The sequence below is a fragment of the Amphiura filiformis genome, chromosome 18 (genome assembly GCF_039555335.1).
Source record: "Amphiura filiformis chromosome 18, Afil_fr2py, whole genome shotgun sequence".
NCBI lineage: Eukaryota > Metazoa > Echinodermata > Ophiuroidea > Amphilepidida > Amphiuridae > Amphiura > Amphiura filiformis.
In genome coordinates, this window is record NC_092645.1 from 20,309,932 (window position 1) to 20,332,298 (window position 22,367).

The 22,367-nt window shown below is 37.5% G+C and overlaps 1 protein-coding gene and 1 long non-coding RNA gene across 2 annotated transcripts in view; one reads left to right on the forward strand and one right to left on the reverse strand.

Moving 5' to 3' along the window:
• LOC140139972 (uncharacterized) overlaps nt 1–22,367 on the forward strand; it is a 130,795-nt gene that overhangs the window by 11,675 nt on the left and 96,753 nt on the right. The window lies entirely within an intron of this gene.
• Nucleotides 1–22,367, reverse strand: part of LOC140139975 (uncharacterized) — a 50,902-nt gene that overhangs the window by 6,111 nt on the left and 22,424 nt on the right. Inside the window, exon 2 of the long non-coding RNA XR_011857189.1 lies at nt 15,195–15,252. This is a non-coding gene — a long non-coding RNA (uncharacterized lncRNA). The remainder of the gene's footprint in view (nt 1–15,194; nt 15,253–22,367) is intronic.

Consider the following 22,367-nt stretch of genomic DNA (forward strand, 5'->3'; position numbering starts at 1 on the left):
TTCTCTGTTTGCCTGCCTGTTTGCCTGCCAAGTTTTTTCATTTATTGATCGCTCAATCATATATTTATTAGTATTTATTTTGTTTAATTAATTTCTTGCAGTATAAGAAAGCAAAATTAAGATATATCGTCAATATACAGCGCTCATTGGCAGCGTTGGCCATAGCCAGTATCGCAGAGCAAAATGCTACTCAATTTTGATCACTTTGCTACACAATTTTGGAAATGTGTAGCTATTTTATGCCATAGACTTCAGTGAAGTGTGCAAATGTAACAAAAATCAAGTAGTGCAAGCTGATAATGCTATGCATAAAAAATGTCTTATGTCCAACACTGCTCCTTGGAGGACAAATATAACCCCCAAATCCTGGAGGACTAACCCTAACCCTACATAATACTCCATAAACGATATTGACAATATTTCAATTTTGCAAATAAAGACCTTCATTTTTTCTACATGGTAGTGATAGCCACATTATGAGTAATAAATGGCTCCTGGTTAATCCCAAGTCAGGCCCCTGGTTCACTCCAAATCTTGGTGAACCAGGGGCCACTTTTCTGCCAAAGTGGCCCCTGGTTCAAGCTCTCTTATTTTCACCCCTGCTCTTATGTTTCTATGAGTATGACTTTCCTAGATATTTTTCTTCAAGCACACTTTTAACTTAAATAGTTAAAAAGTCATAATTGGCAATTGATAAAAGCATTTCAAGTTATAATAACCAATCAGAAATACTGTTCGATAACCAGTAGTGTCCAGGGTGTAAATTTGACCTGGATTTAGTCATATTTGACATGAATTCTATTTAAATTTGACTAGAAAATCATCTAATCTTATTTTTAATAAGAATCTAGACAAAATAGAATTTTATATATACTGTTTTTAATAACAAACCATCCCTACACCATTCAAATCTTAACCCCATGAGAACTACCTGCCCATCTAAAATTGCCTCTGATTGGTCAATTACATGATATTTTCACTCTAATTACCAATTTGCAAATATACATGAATAATTCACCCCAATTTTTGTGCGTGGTGAAATTATTCTAACAATGTTGCTGATTGGGCCAATTGATAATGAAAACTTCTTTTTGGCCAATCGGCAGGTAGTTCTCATGGGGTTAACCTTTATAGTTTGCCTTCCAGATTCTTTCTAAACCACAATTCCTTCAAACTGATTTCTCTCATCTGTCACACCTAATTTTCTTCTAAAGCACAATTTCTACAACTTGTTTCTAGAAGTTTCCCTCCTGTCTCCCTCAATTTTCTCCCTGCCATGATTCCTACATCTCAATTGTACAAACGTTACTTGTGTCTCCACCAATTTTCTCCTAAACCTGCTCACACCGCCTATGTGGATTCCCAGAAGAAATTCCCAGAAATTGGCCTGATTATAAACAGTTGAAACATTCTTGCAGGATGTGCCCATCATGAACATTGGTAAACTACACTACCCCCAATAATTGCAGATATCAAAGGAAAACTTACTACATAAACACCATTTCATTCAGTTGTAACAATTCACCTAAAATTCTGGTTGAATCAAGTTATTTGGACTCATTTTTAAACTCAGTAAAGTGAAGTCATTTGAGTCACTGAACAAGTTCAATGTGGTCGAGTCACAGTCCCTAAAGTCAGTTACCTCATTTTACCTCTACAGGAACCATTACAGAAGCTTTAGGACACTCTGAGGAAATATTTTGGATCTCTGAAAGACATTTTGAACCTTTTTCCATTCTCCACAGGGCTCTAAATTTTTAAGAACCTTGATGGTTGAATATGGAGGTTTTCAAATACCTTCAAAAGGGTTCCTGAAAATTTAATAACCTTTCGTAGAAAAAACATTAAAGGTTCAACATGAGTTTCAAGGAACCGATAAAGGTTCTTCAGAGAGCCCTAAGATCCTTTTATGGTTCTTTCTAAAAACCATCAAGGGTTCTCCTGAAAGGACAAAAATGGTTCATTTTAAAACTTTCTTTTTTTAAGAGTGTAGCCACAAGTCTTGATTTAGCATCTTAACTTGGGCACCCTACTCCCCCCTCCACCCCACCTCCTTTTATATTTTCCACAATATGTTTTGAAAGAAGAAAACTGAAGATTCCAGGATACTGGTAGTAGGTGTGGCTTGTACAATGTAGCTAAAAACATCTAGAAACATTTCATACTGCAAAGTAAAAACACTTGAGTGCAGAAACAAACTTAGGAATGCTCACTAGCGGTGTGTAGCCCACCATTCCTACAGCTCATATCTGAAAATAAAGTCAATTGATCTATAGGGAAATGCTACCAGGAAGTCTAAAATTGTATTTTCTATTTTTGTCACTGATATTTAATGAGAAGTTATATGATCAAAGAGAGCACAAGAAAATAAAACTTTTGAAACTTTAGTATTATGGTCATGTGCAGAGACTCAGAGTCATATGCACTGCACATGATCATCCACAATTATTATTTCAAAAATCATGAGCACTAAATGTTAACTTGGAAAGATATTTTGACGACAACTCTGTAGTTCAAATGTTCCCTTAGCGAACTTACTTTGGTTTTCGGAGAAACAACACTCGAGAACTTTCGGACTAGCAACCCTTCGGACTAGAGAGAAGTCACAGATATTTCAAGCAGGGGTAGAAATAAGGGACCATTTCCTGATAGCCATCCGGGCTATCTAGCCATTTTTCTGATAGCCCTGAAGGAAATTCAATAGCCCTGAAAAAGACATTGTTTTCGCACAATTGAAACCAATCGTTTGTTCAAATATTCAGTTATTAGTGAGTATACCCTTACCCCCCATAATCAGGGGTAGCACTAGGTTTTAAAACCAGGGGTTCTCAGAACCCCTGCACCCCCTGAAAGTGTTAAAAATATGCGCTCAAATCCTAAAATGAAGGGTTCTTAATCTCAAATCTGTCAAGTATTGAATGTACCGTTTTAATTAATTGGTATCAGATTTTGTGATTTTGGTTACAATGATGTGTTACCGGTATAGATTCATGGTATAAATAGTTAAAGCCCGGCAAAAAATGTGATCTCGCTTTTCACGCCACGATTCTCGCCTGTAACCAACTATCTCGCTTTTTAAGAAAGTTCCCAAGCAGTTTACTTACTATAAAAGTGTTGCTTTATGCCATAAAAGTTCACCGAATTCCACAAAATGCAGTAAACTTCGGCAAAGTGCAGAATTCAACACCATTGGCACCACATGGAACCCATGCATTTCTCAATAAAAAATGACATTTCATTGTAAATGAGTTCAAGTTTAGGCCAAATATTATGATATTTATTGAATTACGGGAGTATGATGATTTGATGACTATAAAACATAATTCAAGGGCAACTTTTTGTCATTTTTTTTGTTCTGCGGCCGATCATTGTGTCTTATTCATGTATTTCACCGATGGCATATCTCTACACACCACCCACAAAGCATTTCTTTCCGATCCCTAGAATTAGAAAATTTTCCAACTCATGTACGTGTCATCATTCAGCACTGCAATAAGCAGTGGTTCTAGACAATATCGCAATCTGTGTAATTATGCCGGCGGAGTGTATTTTATTTCTATTTTTAAATTATGTTACAATGCTACAGTGACTTCACTTCAACAAATGTCGTTACATTGCATTTTATGTTACATAATTTCTGGACAGGCCGTAAATATTGGAGATCAAGCTTTTATTTTTCTTTCACATGTTTTCATTTTTTCTCTGCAAGCATGAAAACCCCTGTAGTTGACGGGCTACATGGAGATAAAACCCAATAGCCCGACAGAAAACCTAATAGCCATGGCTATCGGGCTATCGCTTATTTCGACCCCTGTTTCAAGCATATAAATGTAGAAAAGAAACTGGAGATGAAATCTCTATCATGCAATTCCAGTTGAAATCCATACACCCCCCCCCTTAATGGAGGACATGATATAATCTTCTACACAAGGAGTGTGACTTTGAAATGGGGTTACCTGAATGGGTAACCCCATTTACAATCTACATCCCCTGTATGGGAGATTAAGGGCATGTCTTCCAGAGGGGGTTAGGGTGTTTGTGGATTTAAAATGGAATAGCTCATTTGTCATGTGACAAATGATCATAATTATTCACAAAGCATTTACCTGAATTCCATGCAAGGGACAACCTATACGTGTATGTATACCGGTACATAAAAGGTAGTTTTATTTTGTAAATTAAATGAAGATTAAAATTAAATACACCAAGATATAAAAGGTAGTTGTTTCAAGAGTTAGTTAGTCATATTCTGCTTACAACTCCTCATGAAACAAAATAAAAGTTGTGAAATAATATTTGTCAATTTCTTATAAGGAGCTTGAGTTGACTCAGGCTGTGTGTGTGGGACAATAGATGTGCATGCTCTAGCTCCCCAGGTCCAGCTCCTGCACAAATGTAGGTATTTACATGTAAAACAAGCTGGGCAACAGGGCAAAAAGCTGTTCACCTGCAGACACTGACACTTCAGGTCCTGATCCTGGCTGCAACGGTTATTCTAAATAAAGGCTCATTAGGGTACTGTGCCTGCCTGTATAGAGCTGAATTCCTGAATGATTCAAATTATTGGGCCACTTTTGAAAATGACTCTGTAAAAGTCAAAAGACAATAAGCTCTCATGTAATTACACTAATCTGTCTTTTTCAAAACTTTGGGTGGAAGGGTCCAAACTATGATTCAAACCAACCATTTCTCCCACATTTTTAAAATTTAAACAGAACAAAGTAAAGAGGCCGGAAAACTTTTTCTACTTGTCTCCTTTATTATTTGCGACGGCGAACCTGGTGAAAATTATGTTTATAAATATAAATCCTGTCGATCATGCCATTGTTTTTCCATAGAACAAAGTAATGCACTTTTTCCTCATGTTTCATCAGCGTCTCGCAGCAATAATCATTACCACATGAGCCACTTTATTTTACAGGAATGGTGTGAGACGAGATGTGAACTAGAAGTTGTCCGATCTCGATACCAAGGGGTTACAGAAAGAAAACCTTATTCTGCAATAGCGGCCAGGTGTCATAAGTATGTTGACATGTGTACAATCACACCACTCCACGCCATACATAAATTCTCCCAGTCACATTTCCCCAATATGAAATTTACAAAAAGTTAAATTTTAATATTACTTTTATTAAAGATTGGCAGAGGCGGGGTTCGAACTCACGGCGGACCACGCCGCTTTGGATATGCTCTATGAGCCCAGCGCCTTAGACCACTCGCCCACTTGTCTTGATGGAATCCATTTGAAACTTATTTGAAGATATAATCGCAACTTCAATATAGGCCTACCACGTGACAAGCAAAAAGCAGAAAAGCGTACCATATTTTGGAATTTTATTTGCCTAAAAACATTAATGTGTATTAATAGCGCTCAATTGTTGTTAATCCGACAATAATAAATGATAAATGCTTGGCGTCTATATGGACAATACATTATATCGATTTTGACATGTGCTCGCGACGGTGTCAGTACATTAGCATGGTCAGTAAAATACTATAGAGGAACCTACCATTTTTCTTGTATACACGTTCGATGTTTTTATCAATTACATAAAAATCCATTTTAGACCCCAAATGTTTCTTCGAAATAAAAGATTAGAATACCATAAAAGCGAAACAGTAATCTTTTTACCGGGTCTAATGTTATTTATACATAGAATTTTTAACGTTTTTTTCTGTCCTTATTCTTGCTCAATTAAAAAATATTTTGGCGTATATAAAATTGAAATAAAATTCTCTGCCTCATAAACGACCTCAAATATGCCACAATTGGGTATCACGAATAGTTATATATGATGTGCAGTTAATATTCATATTTTCTTTTATACAGAGGATGCTTCATTTTTGACAGGAAAAATATTTTCTTGAAAACCCTCTCACTCGGTTATTTCAAAACAGTAACCACGCTTCCCTAGAATGTGCAATAATTTAGCATTAAAATTTTTCTTATTCTAACAGCAAGCGTTTCTAGAATGAATTATGGCGAAATGTGGTGTAGTGTACAATATACATAGAAATTGTAAAATGTGTACCTGGCAGCTATTGCAGATAGGGCATTCTTGTTAATATATTAACAACTCAATTTGGCAATAGCTGCCATGTGTCATATTTTTAGATACAAGTACAATACAGAATGCAGAAATTGTAAAATGTGTACCTGGCAGCTATTGCAGATATCCCCTTCTTGCATTAACGACTCAATTTTGATTACAGGAATGGTGTGAGACGAGGGGTGAAGTAGAACTTGTCCGAGCTTGATATAGATCTCATATTTGTGATATATTTGTTGATTACCAGATGCCCAGTCAAAAACAATTGAAGAAGCAACAGCCCTTAACATGTATACATCAGTATCACATTCATGATGTCCTTATCTCTGCCAGTAGTAGTACAGCCACCATGTAGAAGCACATACCGTAGAGCACAATATTTAACTTTTTGAGCAGCACATTTCAAGAAATGAAACGAACCATAATTTTTTATTTTTTGTGGCATGTAATTCTTGCAAAATGGATTTTCTTTTAAAGCCATATTATAACATTTGTTGAGGAGGACGCCCTTAATTTTTTTTTTAATTCTGGTTTTTACACGATTGTAATGTACTTTAGTCAATAAAGATACTCTGCAAAAATCAAGACTTTAGGTGTTGTAGATTTTGAGTAAAACGCATGAACCGTCGTTTTATTATTACGATGGAATATAATCAAGCACGTATGCACTATACATACACGGCGTGCGGGATACACATACACACCCCCCAGAGGATCGTACCGTATTACAACCGCGGGAGTAACATGCATTGGTGTTAGTAGTAAATTAGTATAAATTAGTGAAGTTGTATGCTTTACCTCACTTGTTCGGCTCAAAATTAAAAGAGGACATATCTGACATTTTATGGAATACTATTCTATTTTTACAGAAATGTTATAATATGGCTTTAACTTAAGCCTGATATTGTAACATTTGCTGAGGAGGATACCCTCAATATTTTTCCCAAGTTCTATTTTCTACATGATTGTAATGTACCGGTACTTAAAAACTAACATTCCCTGCAAAAATCAAGACTTTAAAGTGCTGTAGTTTTGTCAAAATCTGAGATTTTGAATAAAGCACAGGAACCGTCATTTTTTCTCTCTCAATATTTTCATATGCCAGTTTGCTCGAGCCCCAATCACGCCATTTAAATTATAATTTCTCGGGCTTGCATCGTTTATTTTCCGATCCTCGCATATATTAATTTGTGTTTCGCATTGTCTTATGCCCTGCCAGGGTGAAGCATATAGGCCACCTCCTTCTTCATTATTCAATTATTACGATGGAAAGATAAGTCTAATGGGTACTCGTTGATTATAACACACGGCATGCGGGAAAGTAATACCCTGTACACACATCAAAGGACTGTGCCGTAGCATGACCGACGGAGTGATACGCATTCACGACATTGGCTTTTTGATTTGGTACTGTCCTACCCAAATCAAAATTTAGAAACCCCTTCCCTACCCCGAATCAGTCCAATCCAGAAATTGACATACCAAACAAAAGAAATTGAAACTTCAACTGGTGTAGTAATCTAATTTAAAAAGTTGAAAAGACTATAAAAGATTTGTCTTCTGACACAGACAGGAACTTCCTGTCAAGTGTTTTAGAATCTTGGAAGTTGCTAAACAATGCTTGATACACAAGGTATGTTCACACAGATCCGTGATTTGAGTGTTTTAGAATCTCAGAAACTGCTAGACAATGTTTGATGCACAAGGTATGTTCACACAGATCCAGAATTCATAATAAAATTGTTTTAGAATCTTGGAAGTTGCTAGACAATGCTTGATACACAAGGTATGTTCACACAGATCCGGAATTTATATTGAGTGTTTTAGAATCTTAGGCGTTGGTAGACAATGCTTTCATGGACTAACTATATATAGAGCACGTAGTGCGATGGACTTGAAACTCCGTTCTTTTATTATCAATGGTATTTAGTTTTCAAAATTTGACTTGCAAATCTGCAAATCCTTGTGGTCAACACAAATAAAGTGGTCAGTGGTCAGTCAGGGTTACCAAACCTGTGATTCAGCAGCCCAAGTGGGCTACTTTTGAAGATTTACTCCACTACTTTCATCAGGGACTGTCTTTAGGAATATGCAGGAGAGCATTAAATAGCTTGTCTGGAGCGTTCAAGAACTGTTTAGAGCATCTACAATAGAATGTAAGGAGAGAATGGCCAACTAAGGAGAGCTAAAATCACTCTCCTCTATCAGATTTAAGGAGAGCAGTAGAGAGTGATTGCTCTAGCTTGCTCTCCTCAAAGGTAGTCCCCAATTCCATCTGTTTCCTATCCCACAGAAATAAAGAGTTGGGTGACTTTTCGATATTGGCCCCAGCAACTTCAATTGTTTCCTCACTATATATGAAATAACATTGATGAGACAAATTGGGTGACATTTCGATGATTTGAGTCTCCATTTGTGCAGAATATTTGTGGCAACACTGTTTTCACTGAGAAATCTAAGCCATCACATCTCTGCTCACTAAATCCTTATATTTTTATTTCCCTTGCTGTGTTGTCCTGTGCTTGATTTAATTCTTATAATGTCTCCCTATAATAAATATGAAAAGCATAGCCAAAATTTTCAGCTAAAAAATGTAAGGCACCAGAGGTAAATTTGTTCTATCTTTGGATCTTGTTAACGGCAAAGTCAACGGCAGTCCACTGGCGGATGAACAGAGGAAGGTTGTAAGATCATGAGCTTTCTCATTTATCCTCTATCCCACTCATTGTGGCCTTAAACATGCAGACACCACATGTACAGTGGGTGCATAGCGTGCCGTGGTTCGGAGAGTCAAGTAAAATGGTGGTCCCATGTACCAGAAGAGCAATATCTGGACATGTAAAAGTTGCAGGCCTTTTCGTAAAGAGCAGAGGATCAGCACGGGCCTGTTGTCTGTCACAATCAGCATTGAGGTCAACTTGCGCTGCCCTTTGGGGCTTGGCAGCATATCGTTCCATGGCACGCTTTGAGGAATCTGAGTACTAAGAAAGCGTGGAAAATGCCATTTTATTATTATTATTAATGAACTATCAACAAATTAATCAGAAGTAATGGTAAAATTATATTGGAAAATGCATTATGTACAACGATTTAATTATAACAATTAACAATAGCTAATTAATTGAGATTTCACAAATTATAGGGATCGACCAAGCACCGATGCTCGATCAAAAGATTGAAATAATTTAGTTGTATTGCCTAAGGAGCCCAAATCCCATGATCCCGAAGACAAATTACTTTGTAAAATATACAACTTGCTGCTCTGGCAAAATATCAGTCTCTATGTTGATAACCCCACCATCCCATTTACTAAAAGCAGCCAAACTTGGTGGTTTATTAATGTCATTGGCAAGGATGGCAAGATGGACCTGTTTGTGTTATTTTATCGAGTATAGTTTTGAACTGTTGTTCTTATTGAATTTTCCCTTTCAAACCAATTGTGGCAATACTTGGTGTATTAATAATTCAGGTGACACTGCCTGGCTGGCTTACTCTGTGCTTGAGTTTTATAAAAAAAATCCTTTTTTTTTAAAAATCAAAATGTACCTACATGTAATGCACTCAGTTCAGTCAGTTGACACAGTGTAGATCACGGGGGCCTCATCATGGGTCCAGACCACAGGATTCATCCACTAAATCACAGGAGGACAGACAGTTGGAGCTGCCACACTCTTCTATCGAATGTTCTACATACAAGATTCATGCACTCCTATGTAAGCGTTTTCCAGACTCTGTCTGTCTATAAGACCTAATGACCGCACCATAATTTGAGATGGTAAGATCAACTGAATCTTGCCAGCAATCAGTGATCTTTCTTCCCATGTATCAGGCCGATGGCAAGCTTCACACTAGGATCCACAACATGCTCATCTATCAGGGGCACAGTTCTTTAACCCCCAATACAATTGTACATTCAATGTATGACCTTTGAAAATTTGGGTACACAAACTCATACTCTGTAACTTGAACTATAGCAATGGGATGAGGCTATCGTGGTCCATAGTTTCAGCAAGGGAGGTGAACCACTTCCTAGGTACATGTATGAATCTGCCAGGAGTTTATTATGTTATTATGCCTAGATATGCATGTATGTAGAATGGTAGACTTTGGTCTCTTGTCTTATGGTCTTAAAATATGGGTCAAGTTATGAATTGTTTTCCTTTTGAGGATGCTAATTCTAAAAGGGGGTCATAATGAGTGTTTTGAGATAATTGGAAAAGAAGGCTGTTATGTCCATATAGTTGATGCAAGGTGGTTTGTCCATGCAGTTTCAATGCTCTACAACATTATTTCACTATGAAATTTGCAGAGGGATAGATAACTCCCTTATATAGAAACTAACATTAACTCTATTTTCATGGTTTTGTGACTATACTCCCTTTTAGAACTAGTATCCTCAATTTCCCATTAACATTTGTTTGTTGGCACATCCACTGTGCTTTTCCTTTAAGTTGCAAATTAGTATATTCGTTTATCAAACTCATTCTGAATTTCAAATAAAATTCTGGGGTGGGGGAGACTTCACTGAAATATAAGGAATTTCAATCCTACATCCTCACCTTAACACCAACCCAATTGCCCCTTTAACCAACCTGGCCATATGGATGTGTGTGCATTGGCTGGCTGGCCAGGAGGATGGTGAAGTATTGACGATGAAAATGGATCGCCAAGAGGGCCTACGGCCGAGTTCGATTGCGGGTATTTATACGATATGAAATGACCAATGTGCATAATGTACGAGGAGGGATAATATGTTTCTACAAATGGTGTGGTCAGCAGAACATGAAAAAAGACATAACTCATTTTGTGATTAGAGAAATTATACAACTTGCATCAAAATGATTGGTACCCATCAGTTTTTTAAACGATAACTGAATTACTGCCAATTGAAAGGGAACAAACTACAACATTGATTGACTCCTATAAATGTAAACTTACAACCAGATTCTTATCACTACCACCCTCAAAGGTACACTGCTGCCCTGCTACTTTGTGGCTACTCTATAGTACCAGTGCAGCACCAGTCCAGTATCAGTGCACATGTATTGTATGTGATTCCAATGTGTGTACTTTAGAGTACCCATGGAGGTACTCTAAAGTACCAATGAAGTAACTGTGTGGTAGTGAGGAAGCAGTGCAGAATTTGGAAGTGTAGCTTTCTCTTCCACCCTCCCCTCTAGGGTTGTAGCTACAGTAGCTATAAACAACTTGCTGAATGCGGTCAGTTACTAGTAATTCAGTACAGTTGATAGGGTATTAGACTTTAGTAGAGGTCACAAGTTTGAGGCTGGGCGTGGTTGAGAAAATTTTGGGGCGGATGGGGGGTAAAATTTCCAAAACAGCATGCCAAAAATTGATTGTTCCCCCTCTTGGCCTGCCAAAAATTGCTTACCCCTCTGTGGACATGCCAATTTTTGGGATACCAATTTGCAAACCTTAAAGGGACCATTGAAAGAAAAACATATTTGGTATCAAAATAAAGCTAATAACATATAGAATCCATTTCTAAAATGATAAACGCAATTTTCCTTTATTTTACTCCCCAAATCAGCAAATAAAGACAAAGCGCCCAATGTCGCGTCGTTCCGCCCAAGTCATATGTGCAGAGACACGTGGCAACCCCTGTGACGTCAAAGTGGTTATCCTTTCCGCTGCATGGCAACACTGCATAGTCCAGACTTGGTCCTAAACCAACGCATGAACGTGTTTACAGCAATGAACTTTTATGTGCCTTTTAGGCCTAACAAGTATAATATAAATTACAAAGCTACAATGACTTCTATGATAGGCCTATGTATAAATTCTAGCTAGGCCTACAAAATTGGTCAACAACGGGGAAACATAAGTAAGTTAGGCCTAGGCCTTCATATTGACAAAGTCAAAGCTGTCAGTGCTAGCTGCTCGGCGTTTGCAAGAGAGTATCATTTCATTTGTTTTGACTGAGGCATTCTGATATAGCAACTCTTTACTTATATTTCCTCTGAAATATCTAGTGAGGATAGGAAAGAGAAGGCAATGATGTTTCGGGTTAGCCCATGACATGCGACTTAATTTCTGTAGGCCTAATTAGCCTACCTCCCGGGCGTGCGGCCTAGGTTAGGCCGTATAAAATTAATATTTTGGTTCTCGTCCAGAGAATTTTCATGAATTGATGAGGGAGGGAGGTGTTTTTTTTTCAGTGTAAAATCAGCATTGTCTGCAGTTTTCGGTCTTTTCCAACAGTGCTCGAGGAAGCGATGACGCACTTTTTTTTCAAATGTGAGATTCTGAGGATAAACCCCTAGAGCAGGCCCTACCACAAAAAGACTTGGAAGTGGTCCTTGTTATCTAATAAACTTATTTATAGGCCTATGTATGAAAAATTCATAAATCATTCCAAAGTCTAAAATAATTGAAAAATTTAAAAATTAAAAAAAAAGCCTGACAAATCCCAGAAATTGAGGAGGGAGGGGACGAGAACCAGGTTCAAAACAAAAGTCAGGCTCGGGAGAGCGAGTTGGCGCGGTTGTTTCCTCGCCTTGCACCACTACTGAGGTCCCGGGTTCAACTTATTCAAGCCCCTGGCGCGCGGCCCAAAGATTCATGTGAACTTGGTTTATCTCGATCCCGCAGGTTTTCTTCGGGATCTCCAGTTTCCTCCTGCTTCTCAAAAATCGGTGATTAGTTGGTTGGTTATCAAAAACTTCCTTCACCCAATGAAATTTGGGGAGCTGAAAAGATAATTGGTGGATGTTACAATCTAAGTGTGGCTAGATTTGCGACAGGTTCGGCAGCATCCAGCCTAGCCTAGATGATGCGATCTGATTGTGATAAGTACCATGGCAGCGAAATTACAGCGCTTTGAACCCTCCGAGATCTGGTAGACCTATATAAAAGCCGAAATTTATTTTTATTTATTTTTAAAAGTCTATGAAAAATGAGAAACAAATTTGAAGATAAAGAACCACGAGAGGAACATATAACGGCCACTCCAAACAATCATATGAACAATATTTACTGTCAGCCTTTAGTTTACGTTATGGAAATGCTTATAGGCCTAATCCAATCTCAACTCCCACTGATACTTGAAAGTGCAAAGTGTCGAGCGTTTTATCAAAGGTAGGCCTACAGTTACAAAGTTTATGTTGATTGGTAAATCTTGTAAAATACAGCGCGACTGGCTGGATATTTCGTTTTTAGAAATGACTGACATCAATTTCGCATAGCCTAGGCCTACCCCGGTCCTAACCATCCATGGATTAAAATAAGTGTAGGCCTATAATATTTCCCATTTGATGTTTGTAGCATATAGGCTTTTTGAAGGCCTATGTATGTTTGTAGGTGCTCCTCGTAATTTATTTCAAGAACAGCTTGCATGTCATGTTCTTCTGAACCAACTTCTTCATCTGCCGTTCAGCTACTGCCCCAGTGCCAACGGTTCAAATAATATTGGCAAGTCTCCCGTATAACACATGGTAGGCCTAGGGAATAAATTTGCAAAATAAAAGGGCCTAGGCCTACTTTGCATTGTTTGGTGTATGAAAATAAGCACTTTTGAAAGTTAACTTATGGAAGAAAAAGCTTTTTTATAACAATTGTCAGGATTTGGAAAAAATAATCATCTCTTGAATATTTTTTAAGGTACAATGTAGGTCCTACGGAAAAAATACATAGGCCTATAATAATAATACCCATGGGAGGTGCTCAGCGCCGGCATATCATCTACAAATTATGTGTTGCGACAAATCTTGGCGATATTCCCTCAACATCGTCACTATAGGCCTATAGCCTGGGCATACTCATAATTAGTTTTATATGCCATATAGGGCCTATACATAAAGTCATCGGAATCATGGTCATATTGACCGGGGGGTTGAATTTATGAATAAGTAAAATAGGAAGCTGCATATGCTTGATGATGATAAAAAAAAACCCAATTGATCGTCCCCACCGCTTCCTTTCGCATGGCATTGCAATTGAGTGAGTCTGAAATGTTTAATGCTATTTTCATTATTATAAGGAAAACTTCTTTTTTAAATGTTTCAAAAGTTAATAATATTGTCAATAGTTTAGATTTGCTTCTGTCCAATAAGCATTTCAATTTAGAGGCTTTGTTTTAATCATCCTCTCAGAGAACCATCAAATAACAAGAGCCTCGATCCTATCATCCTCCTCTACAAATTACACAACTAATGTCCGGGAATAATACATAGGCCTAAATGATCCATTTGCATTGTAAAAAATAACTAATAAATGATAAATAAAAAGGCCCTCCACTTCCTCTTTTTGATAACATGTGGACAATCAACTGGAAATTTGTTTTACTTGACCTTTAAATAATTATAAGTGGTTGTATTACCATGATTATTGCATCTGATATTTAGATCGCGATCGCTGTTGTCAAATTATCCCGGCAAAAATGTCAACGCGACACAAAACGCGTAACCACAATGACGTCATCAGGAAAGCGCCCAATTTTCTACTTTTGATAAATGACTCGCGATGTAGCGTCGGAAGGGGGTAAATCGAGTACATTGTTTTCATTGTATTTTTATTTCTAAAATAGTTAGCTCTTCAATTGTTTTAGATATTGATTCTATATTTTATGGGCTTTATTTTGATACCAAATCATATTTTCTTTCAATGGTCCCTTTAAAAAAGGTCTAGCTTTATATTGTAATTACGTGAACGCATCAAACTGGAAAATGTGCACATTTAACATTTTTGTGCTGTTAGAGCGTTTTATTTAAAAAGTGTCCCATGAATGTGTGCCAAATATCGCTGCCCCTCCTTTTTTTGGCTTGCCAAATATTACTTCCCCCCCCCCCTTCGACTTGCCAACATATTCTTGCACCCCTCCAAATTTACCCTCACCATAGGGCTTATAAATTGCATTGAACAACTTATTAAAAAGAGGGCTATATCATGTCTTGCGCCAATCATTCTGAAATTTATGGTAACAATAGTCATTAGGGCTGGAGGGGATTAAGCTTAAAATTGCTGAGAGATCTAGAAGCTCTACTTTGATCAGATGACTACAATCATGTAATTACCCAATCAGTGGTACTGTTTAAGATTGATCTTAGCTCTTTTTTGATTGGTTTTTCAGATTATCATATCATGTAATTAACCAATCAGTGGTACTGTTTAAAGATTGATACTTACAGAGGGGGTCCTTGCCCATGGCTGGTGTTCCCTAACAAGAAGGGAGGAGGACCACGGCCTATAGAAAACAAACAAACAGAAAAGACAAACATTATAAGTTGGGCATCAACTATAGTTTGTTCAATTTGTATTAGGCAAAAAATTGGGTGTTTTTTTATAATGCGACAATGGGTTATTTCAGTTGAAATCCACACCCTATGGAAGGTATGACCTAAATCGTCCACACAGGGAGTGTGAATTTCAAATGGGGTTACCTGAATCTACATACCCTGTCCATGTCTTCTACAGTAGGTGTATGGATTTCAACTGGAATAGCCTATACATGCACCTGACTGAATGGCATTCTTTATCAATCTATAATTACAATTTTGGTAATCATTCTTACAACCCCTGCTCCCTTTTTCCCCCAAGTTTGGACCTATGACTTGTTCCCATCGCACCACGGATCTTGTATATATCCAAAGCTAAGCACCAAGTGAAATAAACCAGCCTAGAATCAACCCTACACTGGCAAACAAGGGAACGGAAACTGTGGACATCCATGGTTGATGGTATCCCTGTTTTTCTGGTATTGTTGGGTGCGTCTTTGTTTACAGTTTTTAAAAACACACACACCCACAAACACCCACACCCTCCCTACCTATGTAATAACCATGGACCTCTATGCACTGACATTTCACTATTGAAAGCGTGGAAGATTATGGTAAGATATGATATTTAACCGCTAAACCGTGGACCTGGTATTACACCTACAATGGGGAGCCTACACATGCAATTACAGCGTATAACACCCTCTGCCGCTCTCTTTATGAACCTAGGACCTCTACGGCTGCTGTGGGTCCGCACTTTATGAGTAAAAGTTATCAGTGAAAACAAACGCACCCCACCCCCACATATACATGAAGATTGACCTGTTACATGTACTGTAAAAGTGGAAATTCAGTTCCGCGCTACATTTATTTTCGCGTTCCAAGCTGCTCACCGCAAAAGTAACAATGTGCGAATATATTCCTTTTGTGTTTAGGTCAATGTAAGGAAACTTAGAATCGCAAATTTAAAAACAAGGGAACAGTTCAAAATTGGCAAAGCGCAAATATTTCCACTTTTACAATATCCCTGCAACAAAGTACTCATGTTCTTACTCGACATCAAACTGAAGCCAATATCATCAACATCACCCATTTCAAATCATCCACTGCCAGATTGTTTCCCTAACCGTTCGCTGAATCTGATCATAGGAAGCCCTTCCAAGTACTAACTCTGTCACACCCTATGAGCGATGAATTCACTGTTGATAACTGCAGGTCCAAATTTGTGTGATTGTTGTAAATCTCTTTAGCCTATAAAATGGTCGTTTAAAGTTTGAAATAGCAACTTCTGTTTTTCACCATTTAAAGAGACGTAAGTTCTACACAAATCCCTATGCCTTCTCGATCAACACCGTCCACGCCAAGCTAGATCTCTTTTACATGTAATACATGACCACTACATGCTATTTATGTACTAAACTACTCACTGTACAACATATAACTGCCAGCCAACCTGTGCAGAAAGTATACTGTATACATGTAGTGAGTGAATTGGAGAAAGGCGCAGGATTGGTTGTTTCAGTAAATTTCCTATACTTAAGGTATAGGGAAATTTTACATTTCGCCACATATATAAATTGTACAAATAGCACAAATAGCTAGAAGTAAATGCAAAAGACAAGGGTTCAAAGGGCTTTAACGTACTGGCCATTATAAGCAATTTTGAACTTAGATTATTTTTCTCATATCCTAGTTGCTTCCAATGATCGCTATTTGTGCAATTTGTGCAATTGGTGAAAGGGCTTTTAACGTGCCGACTATATAAGCAATTATGACATTGATCGCCAAGTCCCTTCTAGCCGTCAGCAATTTGTGCAATTTATGCAATTTTGAACTTAGATTATTTTTCTCATATCCTAGTTGCTTCCAATGATCGCTATTTGTGCAATTTGTGCAATTGGTGGAAAGGGCTTTAACGTGCCGACTATATAAGCAATTATGACATTGATCGCCAAGTCCCTTCTAGCCGTCAGCAATTTGTGCAATTTATGCAATTTTGAACTTAGATTATTTTTCTCATATCCTAGTTGCTTCCAATGATCGCTATTTGTGCAATTTGTGCAATTGGTGGAAAGGGCTTTAACGTGCCGACTATATAAGCAATTATGACATTGATCGCCAAGTCCCTTCTAGCCGTCAGCAATTTGTGCAATTTATGCAATTTTGAACTTAGATTATTTTTCTCATATCCTAGTTGCTTCCAATGATCGCTATTTGTGCAATTTGTGCAATTGGTGGAAAGGGCTTTAACGTGTCGACTATATAAGCAATTATGACATTGATCGCCAAGTCCCTTCTAGCCGTCAGCAATTTGTGCAATTTATGCAATTTTGAACTTAGATTATTTTTCTCATATCCTAGTTGCTTCCAATGATCGCTATTTGTGCAATTTGTGCAATTGGTGGAAAGGGCTTTAACGTGCCGACTATATAAGCAATTATGACATTGATCGCCAAGTCCCTTCTAGCCGTCAGCAATTTGTGCAATTTATGCAATTTTGAACTTAGATTATTTTTCTCATATCCTAGTTGCTTCCAATGATCGCTATTTGTGCAATTTGTGCAATTGGTGGAAAGGGCTTTAACGTGCCGACTATATAAGCAATTATGACATTGATCGCCAAGTCCCTTCTAGCCGTCAGCAATTTGTGCAATTTATGCAATTTTGAACTTAGATTATTTTTCTCATATCCTAGTTGCTTCCAATGATCGCTATTTGTGCAATTTGTGCAATTGGTGGAAAGGGCTTTAACGTGCCGACTATATAAGCAATTATGACATTGATCGCCAAGTCCCTTCTAGCCGTCAGCAATTTGTGCAATTTATGCAATTTTGAACTTAGATTATTTTTCTCATATCCTAGTTGCTTCCAATGATCGCTATTTGTGCAATTTGTGCAATTGGTGGAAAGGGCTTTAACGTGCCGACTATATAAGCAATTATGACATTGATCGCCAAGTCCCTTCTAGCCGTCAGCAATTTGTGCAATTTATGCAATTTTGAACTTAGATTATTTTTCTCATATCCTAGTTGCTTCCAATGATCGCTATTTGTGCAATTTGTGCAATTGGTGGAAAGGGCTTTAACGTGTCGACTATATAAGCAATTATGACATTGATCGCCAAGTCCCTTCTAGCCGTCAGCAATTTGTGCAATTTATGCAATTTTGAACTTAGATTATTTTTCTCATATCCTAGTTGCTTCCAATGATCGCTATTTGTGCAATTTGTGCAATTGGTGGAAAGGGCTTTAACGTGCCGACTATATAAGCAATTATGACATTGATCGCCAAGTCCCTTCTAGCCGTCAGCAATTTGTGCAATTTATGCAATTTTGAACTTAGATTATTTTTCTCATATCCTAGTTGCTTCCAATGATCGCTATTTGTGCAATTTGTGCAATTGGTGGAAAGGGCTTTAACGTGTCGACTATATAAGCAATTATGACATTGATCGCCAAGTCCCTTCTAGCCGTCAGCAATTTGTGCAATTTATGCAATTTTGAACTTAGATTATTTTTCTCATATCCTAGTTGCTTCCAATGATCGCTATTTGTGCAATTTGTGCAATTGGTGGAAAGGGCTTTAACGTGTCGACTATATAAGCAATTATGACATTGATCGCCAAGTCCCTTCTAGCCGTCAGCAATTTGTGCAATTTATGCAATTTTGAACTTAGATTATTTTTCTCATATCCTAGTTGCTTCCAATGATCGCTATTTGTGCAATTTGTGCAATTGGTGGAAAGGGCTTTAACGTGCCGACTATATAAGCAATTATGACATTGATCGCCAAGTCCCTTCTAGCCGTCAGCAATTTGTGCAATTTATGCAATTTTGAACTTAGATTATTTTTCTCATATCCTAGTTGCTTCCAATGATCGCTATTTGTGCAATTTGTGCAATTGGTGGAAAGGGCTTTAACGTGCCGACTATATAAGCAATTATGACATTGATCGCCAAGTCCCTTCTAGCCGTCAGCAATTAAGGCGGTTCTCGAAAGCAATGGGACAGCGCTATTTTGGGAGTCTAATTACCCTATTAGCAGAAATAAGAGCTAAATCAACCGTGAAATTTGTTGATGGCGATGCCTCGCATGATGAAGACTTGGATGATCATGATGACTATGATGATGAGGATGACAAGACGGCGATGCCTCATATTCAGTATGACTCGGATGATGATTTGGATATAATATCATCACACTGTCGACGCAGCTTTTGACTATAATGATGATGCCTAGGATGATGATGACTCCGATATGATGCCTAGGATGATGATGACTCCGATAATGATGAATATGATGATGATGATGATGATGATAATGATAATGATGATGATGATGATGATGATGATGATTATTATGATTAAGGCAGCCCCGAAAAGTTTAGTGTTAGTCAGTGTTAGGGCGGTTTTCGGACTTGTTTTTTCTTTCTAAACATCCTCGTACGTATCATTCTTCCTTAAATATTCTCGGTTTGTAATAAGGCGGTTCTCGAAAGCAATGGGACAGCGCTATTTTGGGAGTCTAATTACCCTATTAGCAGAAATAAGAGCTAAATCAACCGTGAAATTTGTTGATGGCGATGCCTCGCATGATGAAGACTTGGATGATCATGATGACCATGATGATGAGGATGATGATGGCGCAGCGGGAGCACGGAAAAGTTGAGTGTACAGTAGTCATGGTAGTTAGGGTGGTTGACGGATTTTTTTTTGTTTATAAATATCCTCGTACGTAGGCCTATCATTCTTCCTGAAATTTTATTTCCACCAATTGCACAAATTGCACAAATAGCGCTTACTGGAAGCAACTCAGATTTTGTCCTCATTGCTTTTATAAATTGCATAAATTGCAACACCTGTGGCTATTTCTACAATTTGTAAAAATTGCTTACGTACATAGCTATTTGTGCTATTTGTACAAATTGCACACTTTTTTGCAACTGTAGGCAATTTGTGCAATTGACTGACATAAATGGCACAAATTGCAACACCTGTGGCTATTTATGCAATTTGTAAAAATTGCTTACATACGTTGCTATTTGTGCTATTTGTACAAATTGCACACTTTCCTGCAACTGTAGGCTATTCGTGCAATTTACTGACATAAATTCCACAAATTGCAACACCTGTGACTATTTATGCAATTTGTGAAAATTGCTTAAGCAACTGGCTATTTGTGCAATTTGTGCTATTTATACAAATTGCACACTTTCTTGCAATTGAAGGCTATTTGTGCAATGACCAATCCTGCGCCTTTATGGTGAATTGCACATGCATACCCATTCCTGAAAACGCAACATAGCTCAAACTTGTAAACTACTCAATATTGGATCAATGAACAATTCCGTTTATAATCCACACTACCCCTGTGAATGATTTTTAAAGTCTTCCACAGAGGGAGTAAGAGTTTTGAATAGAATAAGACAATTGGGTAGCTTCCATTTGAAATACTCACCCCAATTGTAAACTACTCAATATTGGATCAATGAACAATTCCATTTATAATCCACACTACCCCTGTGAAAGATTTTTAAAGTCTTCCACAGAGGGAGTAAGAGTTTTGAATAGAATAGACAATTGGGAAGCTAACCGTAGCTTCCATTTGAAATACTCACTCCAGTTGTAAACTACTCAATATTGGATCAACGAACAATTCCAAATCCACACTACACCTGTGAAAGATTTAACTAAAGTCTTCCACAGAGGGAGTAAGAGTTTTGAATAGAATAGACAAGTGGGTAGCTTCCATTTTAAATACTCACTCCAGTTGTGGAAGATACAGGTAAAGCCATAACACAGAGGGAGAATAGGTTTCAATATGATCAACCCTGACCAATTACATTTGAAAGACATACCCCCCTTATGGAACATATTTCCAAGATCTTCCACAGGGGTAGTGTGGATTTCAACTGGAATAGCCCAAAGCAAGTGATGATGAACCACACTACTTTGCTTCCATACATGTATGCACACATGCATGTACTGAAGCACCCCAACACACACTCATCATGACCTCATATTTTCATTTATAATCTTTATACTTGTCAATTTTTCCTATTATTAGATCACTAAAAGATATCTAAACATGGTTCTATAAATGGCAAAGGGACTGCCTTTTGAAATTTGCAGAAGAGCATCAAATAGCCCTTCTGGAACCTTCAAGAAGAGCTGAGAAAGGATTTTAACACAAGTCAACACATACATAAATGACAGCCAGCGAAAAAATTTCACTGACTATCTCATATTTAATTTACCACATAGATTAAACTTTATTTCTCCGTCTTCAAGAAGAGCTGTTTTATAGAATGTAAGGCAAGAATGGTCAACTACAGAGAACAAAAAATCACTCTCCTATATCAGATTTAAGGAGAGCAGTAGAGAGTGATTGCCTCTTGCTCTCCTCAAAAGGCAGTCCCTGCAATGGCCATACAATTAAAAATAAAAATGTGTATACACATCTACTTCTAACACTGAGCTGGGGTAGCTGTTAAATGGGCTAAAAATTGGGTTTAAATGGGTTTAAAATCCACACTACCCCTGTGGAAGATTTTGCTAAAGTCTTCCACAGAGGGAGAATGAGTTTTGCATAGAATAGACAATTGGGCAACTTCCATTTGAAATGCTCACTCCAGTTGTGAAAATATCTATAGGTGAAGCCATAATATATGAAAAACATACACCCTCTGTGGAAGATATTTAAAATCTTCCACAGGGGTAGTGTGGATTTCAACTGGAATAGCCCAATTAATTGTCAAAATTAAGCTATTCCAGTTGAAATCCATACACCCCCTATGTGAAAGATATATGAAGAGCTTTGTTGCAAAATTCGTTACATCCACTTTTGACTTTTGAGAAAAACAGCTTTTTTTTTAATTGTGCAAGTATTACTTGTTCGATTTGATTCAATTTGGGATTGGATAAAGTGTTGATGAATAGAAACTAAAAGAATAGGTTTGGGACAATTTTCAAGGCTTCCTATTTATTATATTATTTCTTTTATATCGCACCTTTTGTGGATGTAAGGGGTTTTGCAACAAAATAAATTTACCCCTTTTCTAGAAACCACCTTTGCAATCAAATTT